General features: G+C 35.5%; 1 non-coding gene across 1 annotated transcript; it reads right to left on the bottom strand.

The window, feature by feature from the left end:
- Nucleotides 1-1,528: 1,528 nt before the first annotated feature.
- LOC124082028 (U6 spliceosomal RNA) lies at nucleotides 1,529-1,635 on the bottom strand. The gene has a single exon (XR_006848233.1). It is a non-coding gene; the product is annotated as a U6 spliceosomal RNA (small nuclear RNA).
- Between the last annotated feature and the right edge of the window lie 8,098 nt (nucleotides 1,636-9,733).

Below are 9,733 nucleotides of genomic sequence, written 5' to 3'. Positions count from 1 at the left end.
GGGTTTTACACCTGATTTTGAAAAACAACTTGAACAGATTTTAGAAACAAGGAAATTAGAGTTTTATGACTCTTTCACTAATGCTTCCTCTTTTAACAATCTCTGAGTTCTTACAGAAAGAATGTTTTGCTGCGGTCTGAATGTTTGTGTCTTCTCAAAATTCTTATGTTGAAAACCAATCCTCAGTGCAACAGTATTTAGAGATGCTTAGGCTGCAAGGACAGAGGTCTCTTGAGTGAGACTAGTGCTCTTATGAGAGAGGCCCAAGGGAGATATGTGCCCCTTTTCTACTATGTGAGATTGCTTAGAGAAGGGACCATGCATGAGGATCAAGCCTCACCAGACACCAAATCTACTGACATCTTGATCTTGGAATTCCAGCTTCCAGAACCATGAGAAATAACTCTGTGTTGTTTATAAGCCGGTTTATAAGCCACCCAGTATGTTTGGTATAATGGTCTAAAAGGATAAAGATGTGTTTCATTTATTATTGGAAAGGATTCCTCCTCATTCTTTAAATATTTTTCCTCTTGTTTTCTATTATACTGTCCTTCCTAGGGTTCTATTATCTGTACACATTTTTATTTTGCTTTTGTTGTCTTAAATTTAATAATTACTTTGTCTTTTACTTTTCCCTTTTGGGTAGTTACTCACGTGTTTCTTCCATTTTCTAATTCATCCCTCAGTTATATATTTCAATTCAGCTCTTACATAACTACCATGACCCTTCTAGCAACTATCTTATTTTTCAATTGTTTTTATTCCTGATTTTTCTTTTAATGTGTTCCTACTCTAATTCACATTGAAAAGATCTTGTGTATCATTTGAGATGGCTTAGTTTGTTCTACTAGATTTATTTCAATTTTTGATTATGTTTGTTCTGATCCTTCTGTTTCAGAAAGACCATTTTATTATAGGTATATTCTTGTCTCGGCAAGTGGTTTTTCTCTTCAAATTTATCACTTCATTTTATTGGGACATTTCCTCCTAGACATATCAGATACCCTGTTAGAAGTGAATCTGGGAGATGGGATCTCAAATCACAGAGCCCTGTGAGTTTCAAGAGAAATATCTGACATGGCATATATTTGGCAAGGTCCAGATGACAGGAAATTATAGAATTATTTGTCATTTAGAAAAACTCTTCTTCCAGGTATGGTGGCCCACAACTGTGATCCCAGCAATTTAGGAGGCTGAGGCAAGAGAATTGCAAGTTCAAAGCCAGCCTCAGAAAAAGCAAGGCACTAAGCAACTCAGTGAGACCCTGTCTCTAAATAAAATTCAAAATAGGGCTGGGGGTGTGGCTCAGTGGTCGAGTGCCCCTGAATTCAATCCCCAGTACCAGATAAGTAAGTAAGTAAGTAAATAATTAAACAATAATAAATAAAGTAAATAAAAAGAACTAGGGAAGTAGCTCAGTGGTTAAGCACCCCTGGGTTCAATCACTAATACCCCCACTCCCCCCCAAAATCAGAAGACCTCTTCTCATTTAGATTTCAAATTTTATGTTTTATTTTTAAATTTTTCTTTAAATATGGAATGCTTCATGAATTTGCGTGTCATCCTTGCAGAGAGGCCATGATAATCTTCTCTGTATCATTCCAATTTTAGTACATGTGCTGCTGAAGTGAGCACAAATTTTATCTTTTGATAGATGCCAAATTGAGAAGGAAGTCTCATTCTGTTTCTATTAGCTATTAAAGGAGGTGCATTAAAATCTCATGGCATAATTGTAGATTCGTTAATGTAACCATTTAGTTATGTCAGTTTTGTTGAATGTATTTTCAAATGTGTAATTGTGTGCACATAGATTTAGGATTTTTATGTCCATCTGATGGATTGTGTCTTTCATTATCAAACATATCCCAGTGACTGTGGTGATGCTCTCATCTCTTTACTTTCAAATATTTTGCATCACAGTATTTATGATGTACGTATTCTAATTACCATATCATTTAAAAATTGAGCCTGATATCTTATTCTTTTCTTGAAATATCCATTTGACTTAAATTTAATTATTGATATATTTGGGATAATAGCAACAGTCTTTCAATTTACTTTACATATGACTGATATCTTTACATTCATTATTCTATTTATTCTTGTCTTTTTTGAATTAATAAGATATTTGAAATTATTTTATTTTTCTATATTTAATTGAAAAATGCATACTTTTTTCACAGTTGTTTTTAGTGGTTAATTTAAAGATCATTACTTTAGAAAACAGATGTGTGATTTAAAGCATTTAATAAAATTAAGAGTTTCGTCAATTCCCTGATAATGCCAGATTCTAGAACACTTGAACCCCTAATCCGCCTCTCATCATTTAACAACTATTGTCATGCACGTTGGTTCTGCATATATTTTAAATTCCACAGCACAGTAGTTTTATTATTTTGTATAGTTAACATAAATATCCTTCTATTTAAATCTCATTCACCTTCATTGCTTCTTGTCTTTCTAAATAGCTATTTGGGATTGTATTTATTTTGCCAAAAGAACCTTAGGAATTTCATTTGTGGCTTCTCCCCTGAATTTTCTTATATGTTCTGACTGAAGGTGTATACCTTTTTTTTTTTAATCTTTTTAAAGAACCAATTTTGATTTCATTGATTTGTCTATTGATTTCCTGAGTTGTCACTGATTTCTGTTGTAGTTGTTATTTTATTAGGCTTACTTTTGTCTTAAAGTGCTTGTCTCAGCTTCAATTGCTTTCCTTTTTCTAATTTCTTAAGGTAAAAGCTTACTTATTTTAGATATTTTCCCTTTCTAGTTTATGCATTAAATAACATAAATTTCTACATATTCATTGATTTTTCTGTATTCCACCAAATTTGATGTTATATTTAAAAATTTCTCGAGACCTCTTTGACACATGTATAATTTAGAAATGTTATTTAATCTCCAATTTATTTTCTAGCTATTTCTCTGTTGTTCATTTGTAGTTTAGTTCCCTTATAGTCTAAAAACATACTTGCAGCCCGGTGTGGTAGTGCTCACCTATAATCCCAGTGGGTAGGGAGGCTGAGTCAGGAGGATCACAGAGTCAAAGCCAGCTTCAGCAATTTATTGAGGTTCTGAGAAACTTACCAAGACCCTGTCTCAAAATAAAAATTAAAAGGGTTTGGGATGTGGCTCAGTGATTAAGTGCCCCTGGATTCAAACCCTGGCACCAAAAACTAATAAACAAACAAACAAACAAATAAAAACATACCTTCTATGATATCTATTCTATTAAATTTGTGAAGATGTGTTTTATGGCACAGAATGTTGTCTTTGTTAATATTCCATATTAACTTGAGAAGAATATAGATTCTTTTGTTGTTGGTTGGAGTCTTCTATAAATGTCAATTAGATCAAGCTGATGTTATTCAGTTCAATTCCTTCTTATTGTTTTAATTGTTGGAATTACTGATAGAGGGATGTTGAAGTTTTCACTATAAAAGTGGCTTTTTAAATTTCTCTTTGTCATTCTATCTGCTTTTGCATTAGATATTTTGACACTGTCTAGGTGCTTGCACATTGTGAGAAACTGATGTGACTCCATTTTTTGAGAAACCAGCTTCTACCTCAAGGCCTGTCCAGTGGGAGGGGGCGTGACCCTTGTCCATGGAAAAACCCACAGAGCACTCCTAGGCACATATCCACCATGCTGAATTGTTTAACAGGAGAGATCTGTGGTGCCAGGTGTCCCTGACTCAGTTATGCTAGGTGAGGACCCATAGCAACCCCCTAGCAACCACCAATCAGTGTGAGACAGGAAAAATATCTGAAATGCCAGGTGACCCTCCCAGTATTTTTAGTGATTGATAACATGATTAGGCAACCCTGCAGTTTAGTGTATACAGTCTTGCAACCCCTTGCGGCCTAAACCAATCAGTTCAAATGTGTCCACCACTTGAACTAACCAATCACCCTTACCCAACTTGTTCCCACCAGTGAATGTGCTAATCAATGTTAAGAGTTGTTTGATTTTCCCGCAGTATGAAATGATTTGCTGTATGATGTTGTAATGCATAGAGTATCCTGCCAAAAACCTATATAAATCCTCTCTGAACTAAGGGTCAGGACTCACTCCTCGGAACCCCTGCATTGGAAATGGTTATGAGTCCAGGCTCGAGCTTGCAATAAAGACTCTTGTGTGATTGCATTGGATTCAGATCCTGGAGGTCTACTGGGGTCCCACGAATCTGGCATTACAATTCAAGATTTATTTAAGTGAGAAGAAAAGAGATAACTCCTTCAATATATGAGGGGAGCTAATAGCAGGTTTTCCCTGTTAAATGTTCTAGTCTATGGGCTTATAGCTTCTAGATAGGGGAACTGATCAAAATGAATGCTCAATAGGGACTGGGAAAATGTTGTGGCCATAAATTAAAATCTATATTAAACAGTATTTAAAAAGTACCATAGATAGGGGCTGGGGTTGTGGCTCAGTGGTAGAGCATTTGCCTAGCATGTGTGAGGCACTGGGTTTGGTTCTCAGAACCACATATAAATGAATGAATAAAATAAAGGTCTATTTGTTATGCTCATGTTCGGGACCCCCAAAAGATCACCAGAGACCAAGATCGATGTAAGCAACAAAGAGGCATTTATTGCGAGCTAGCTCGGTCCTCTGCATGCACACAGCAACTGGTGATGCTGAGAGGCCCCAAGCCCAGGGTTTGCAGCAGTTTTATACATTCTTTGGAGAAGGCAGGGACTTCACATACATCATAGCATCTCTTAGCAAATCATAACACACCGCGGGAAAATCAAATAACAACTCTAAAACATGATTAGCACATTCACTGGCAGGAACAAGTTGGGTAGGGGTGATTGGTTAGTACAAGAGGGGGATTCATTTGAACTGATTGGTTTAAGCCACGAGGGGAGTACATGCTGCACTACATGGTTTCCGAACATGTTATCAACCACCATAAACTACTGGGAGGGTCATCTGGCATCCCAGGTATTTTCCCTGTCTCATGCTGATTGGTGGTTGCTAGGAGGTTGCTAGGGATCCTCACCTAGCCTGGCTGAGGCAGGGACACCTGGCTCCACAGATCTCTCCTGTTATTTGTAGATAAACAACTCAGCAGGGTAGGTATATGCCTAGGAGTGCTCTGTGGGCTTTTCCAATGACAAGGGCCATGTCCCTTCCTTGGACAGGCTTTGCTCTGAGGTAGAGGCTGGTTTCTCACTAGTGCTCTTGTTGTTTTCTTCCTTTCTGTGCCCCAATATCAATTCAATAAAGAAGACAATGTTTTGAGAAAAAGAAAAAAGAAGTTCTATTGCTTTGCTAGCAAAAGAGAAACAAGGGGACTCCTAACACAGAGGCTGTGATTTCTACCCATCAAGGTGAAAAGAGGGTTTTTAAAGAAGTACATTCCAGGTGTGTCCTGACCCGGGTGGAGATGGGGTGGTGGGGTGGTGATGTAATTCACTAGTTAATCTGGAAGAGAGTCGTGTCTTAGATCTTCAGGTCCATCCTAAGTCTGAATTACTTTATTTTCTGGTGGGTGTGTGCTCAAGAACAGATAACCTGGTCTAGGATAGGGAAGAAGGGTAGATAATCCTGCTTCCCCCAAGGTTAGGGAGGGGATAGGAAGAAGAGGGAAAAAAATATCCATTTAATAATAAGACTCAGTGGTTAGGAGGAATTATCCTTATCTCCCAGAGTTTTAGGATCTGGACACAAAAATCTTCTTCCCATCAACTTTATCTTGGGCCTGCTTTTCTGCAGCATTTAACAGGTAGTTTGCTGAGGAATGTGACATATCCTGCCCACTTAGGCCAGGCAGAGCTGCAGGTGAACTGCTTTTTGGAAAAGTGGGCTCTTGAGCGCAGTGGGCCTATTTTATAGAATTATTCTCTTAACCTCATCTTTCCATCATTCTCATCTCTTACACATTTTTACAGTTTCTGTTTATCACAAAACCTCTTCATTTTGCCTCCACAGTGGTATGCTGAAGAGTGCTTTTACTGGATAAGGAATTCCAAGTTGACAACTTTTCTTTTTAGTTTTTAACTGTGTCAATTTATTGTGTTCCCTTTTGAATCTCATCTTTCCTCCATTGAAGGTAATGTGTTCTCCTAATCCCCTTATTGCTTTTGGAATTTTTTCTTGGTTTTTAACTGTCCAACAGTTTTACTGTGCTATACTTAGGATAGATTATCTTTTTAGTTATCCTTCTATGGGTTTGTAGAGATTTTTAAAGATACTCAATGATGGCTTTTTAAAATATTGTTTTTGATACATTCTCCTTTCTATCTTGAGTTCCTATTACATGTTTCATAGGCGTCTCTTTGTGTATTAGTTTGGGTTTCCATTGCTCTGGGCCTCATTTTAGTAACCCTATCTTCCACAATTGGTAATCTGCTTTTAAACCTATTAGTTACATTTTTAGTTTCAGTTATTATATTGTAAGTTCTGTAATTTGAGTTGTGTATTTTCTTTTCCTTGTATATTCCAACTTTCTACTGAAACCTTTAATATTTTAATGTACTTTTTACAGTTTTTACCCTATTTTCTTGGATACTTTAATTACAATTATTTAAAAATCTTTGCTTATTTACTTCAATATCTGGATTTTTTTGGGGGATTGGGGGGTACTGTGGTACTGGAGATTGAACTCTGGCACTCAACCACTGAGCCACATCCCAGCCCTATTTTGTATTTTATTTAGAGACAGGGTCTCAGTGAGCTGCTTAGTGCCTTGCCTTTGCTGAGGCTGGCTTTGAACTCCCCATCCTCCTGCCTCAGCCTCCCAAGCTGTTGGAATTACAGGTGTGAGCCACTGTGCCTGGCTACACTAGCTTATTTTGTAGTCATATTATTTGTTTCTAGATGTACTCACATTATTATCTAAATATTTAAATCTCACTACCTAGCAATGAAATCACTTTGAAAATACAGTATATATACAGTTAAAAATCAAATAAATGCTAATCACAATAGATAATATAACAATTCTTATTTTTAATCCACGTTTACTTCTTAAGCCATGTTCTGGAAGTTGCATCTACCCAATCTCTATAAATAGTGAATTCATATGTGTTTTACAAAACTCTTCTCCCAAGATTTTGATTTATGTTACATTTTGAGAATCACTATTCTGAGTCTCATATTTCTTTTCAAAAATGTTCACTCAAATGTAAATGCAAAAAACTGTTATTAACATCATTGTCATAATTAATTTAAAATGATTAATGAACTTGAATTCAGTTTTCCTGGTTTAATTATTTGCTAACGACATCAGTTTAATTAATTATTCATGTCAACAAATATATGATTCCTCTTTTCATAATCCCATCAGAAAAGCAGATCTTTTATCAATGTATGGCACAGATCACCTGTCACCATTTTTATTACAGTGATTTGCTAATTTGATACTCTTTAAATAGTGCTCTATTCAGTCCTGCTTTCATTCAGCCTTTCATTTGGAAGTTTTTCTAGTCTAAATATTTTCAAAGGACTTATATCTAATAAATTTCACCTAATGCATACACAAACATCATTTCCACTGGTGAAAAGGGATAACTTCACTAATGCAGATTTATATGTGTTTGTCATAAGATAGGGAAAGGAGAATGTGGAGTTAAGATATATTTTTTGCATTCTCCCTGGGGAATATATTCCTTAGAAATTAGACCTTTTTTTAAAAAAAAATTATTTTATTTTATTTTTTAAATTTCTAGAACAAAAAAAAGTTTAATTAAGTTTCCCAAGACAACTGAAGTGAATAGTTCATTGCTTCCAGGTACTTAAACTTATTCTTTAGGGAGTGGAGGGGCTTTCTTTGGTGATTCTATTGGGGTTTTTGGCAAAGTAATCCAAACATTTCCCATCCCTGGGGCATCCGATAAAATGCATTATGTGCTTGTTTATTTAAAATCTTTATAACATGTCTGTTTTGTTCACCTATGTACAAGTAGCAATAGTACAGACTGCACCATAGTACATACCTGGTAAACATCTCTTGAATCTCTGAATTTGGGGGTAAGAATTTTATAGGTAATTTCACTGTCGTCATCTCTATGTACAGCATAGAAGCAAGTTGTATTTTCTTGTTGAATTTCATGTATGTAGCAAATATTATCTTTTTTTAAACTTTAAATTTTTTTTTTAGTTGTTGATAGTCCTTTATTTATTTCACCTGGTGCTGAGAATCGAACCCAGTGCCTCACACATGCCAGGCAAGTGCGCTACCGCTGAGCCCCAGCCCCAGCCTGCAAATATTATCTTAACCTGAACATTTGTATGCAAAATAAACTATTGATTTTTTTCCTGTCTTCTTTATAATTGCCATAATTTTCAAAGTGCCTGCTCAACCAAGTTAGTGGGACATTTTCAACTTCTCACAGCACCATTTTTACTAGGTCAGAAACCAAAGCATGAACGCGACAAAGCACTGGAAACTGAAATGCAGAGTTGAAGAAGAGAAGTTTTAAAGGCATAAATGATTGCCAACATATGAATAAAACTCATCTCCCCGAAAAGTTCATTGATGTATAACCTCATATATCTGGGGGAGACATCTGGCTTCAAGATGGCAGGCTAAGCACATGAAGAAACTGAGAACAGATGAAATGTAGATGTTGAAAAAAAATTCAATCCTGCATTTGTAATAAAGTTTAAAGCAAATAACTACATTAGAAAGAAACTGTAAAACTTCCATATACACAGAAAAGTAAAGAGAGCAAAGAACATGTAATCAGGCAGATAATAGACACAATTTTTTTTTAAAAAAAGAAAAAGACAGTATCATAAATATGAAACATCAAATAAAATGGCAGCAATAAGTTCAAATAAATTAACAATAACAATAAATTGGGTTTAAGTATCTTAGCTCTTTATATTTAATAAGCTATCTACATTTGATTTTCTAGACACATGCCTAAAGCAAAGTGAAATAGGATTATGTAAAATGAAGAAGTAGGAAAAAGTCTAGCGAATGCTAACAAAAAGAAAGTGGTTAGACTCTATTCATAGTCAGAATTTGAGGCACAAAGCATTAAAAGGATCGAAGGGTGTTATTTCTTTTTGACAAAATGAATACTTCTCAAAACAATGTAATAGTCAGGAGCTTACAAAATACCTAAACTGGTTGAGATTGATAAGAATTGAACCCAGTCCCTATCGTGCACCTCCAAGCTGTTCCAGCCTGCACAACATAATAAGAGCTACAAATAAACCTTTGTGGTGGTAAGCCAACCACGCCCCTCAAAAAATGCAACAAACAGAAAACCCAAAATAACCCCCCTCAAAAGAAAAAAACCCTCTAAAATAACAAATCTAGTTTTACTGAGCAATTTTAAAATATCTCAGATTGGTTGGGGTTGTGGCTCAGTGGTAGAGCACTTGTGTAGCACATGTGAGATACTAAGTTCAATCCTCAGCACTATAAATAAATAAATAAAATAAAGATACTGCGTCCATCTACAACTAAAAAAATTTAAAATGATCTCTGATTAATCGACATGAGGAAAGTAAAACTAGAAGTCTTAGATCCAAATAAGCCTGATAAAACTTGCACATACTGTAGAATTATTTGCACACATACTATTTTTAGACATTCAAGAATTTAAAAAAGAATTTTTAGTGTGTACTAGCATCATAAAAAACTTCAGCAAGCTTCCAAAACATGAGAGAGAATATACAATATGCATTGTTTGTCCTGAAAAAAATGCAATAAATATAAAAGTAGGTTTAAAAAATGTGCCAAACCGCGTGCACTGGCGCATGCCT

Source organism: Marmota monax, unplaced genomic scaffold (assembly GCF_021218885.2).
Source record: "Marmota monax isolate L192 unplaced genomic scaffold, Marmota_monax_Labrador192_F-V1.1 WCK01_AAM20220418_F8-fsc00031, whole genome shotgun sequence".
Lineage (NCBI taxonomy): Eukaryota > Metazoa > Chordata > Mammalia > Rodentia > Sciuridae > Marmota > Marmota monax.
Note: the sequence above shows the minus strand (reverse complement) of the source record. Positions and strands in the feature narration are given on the sequence as shown.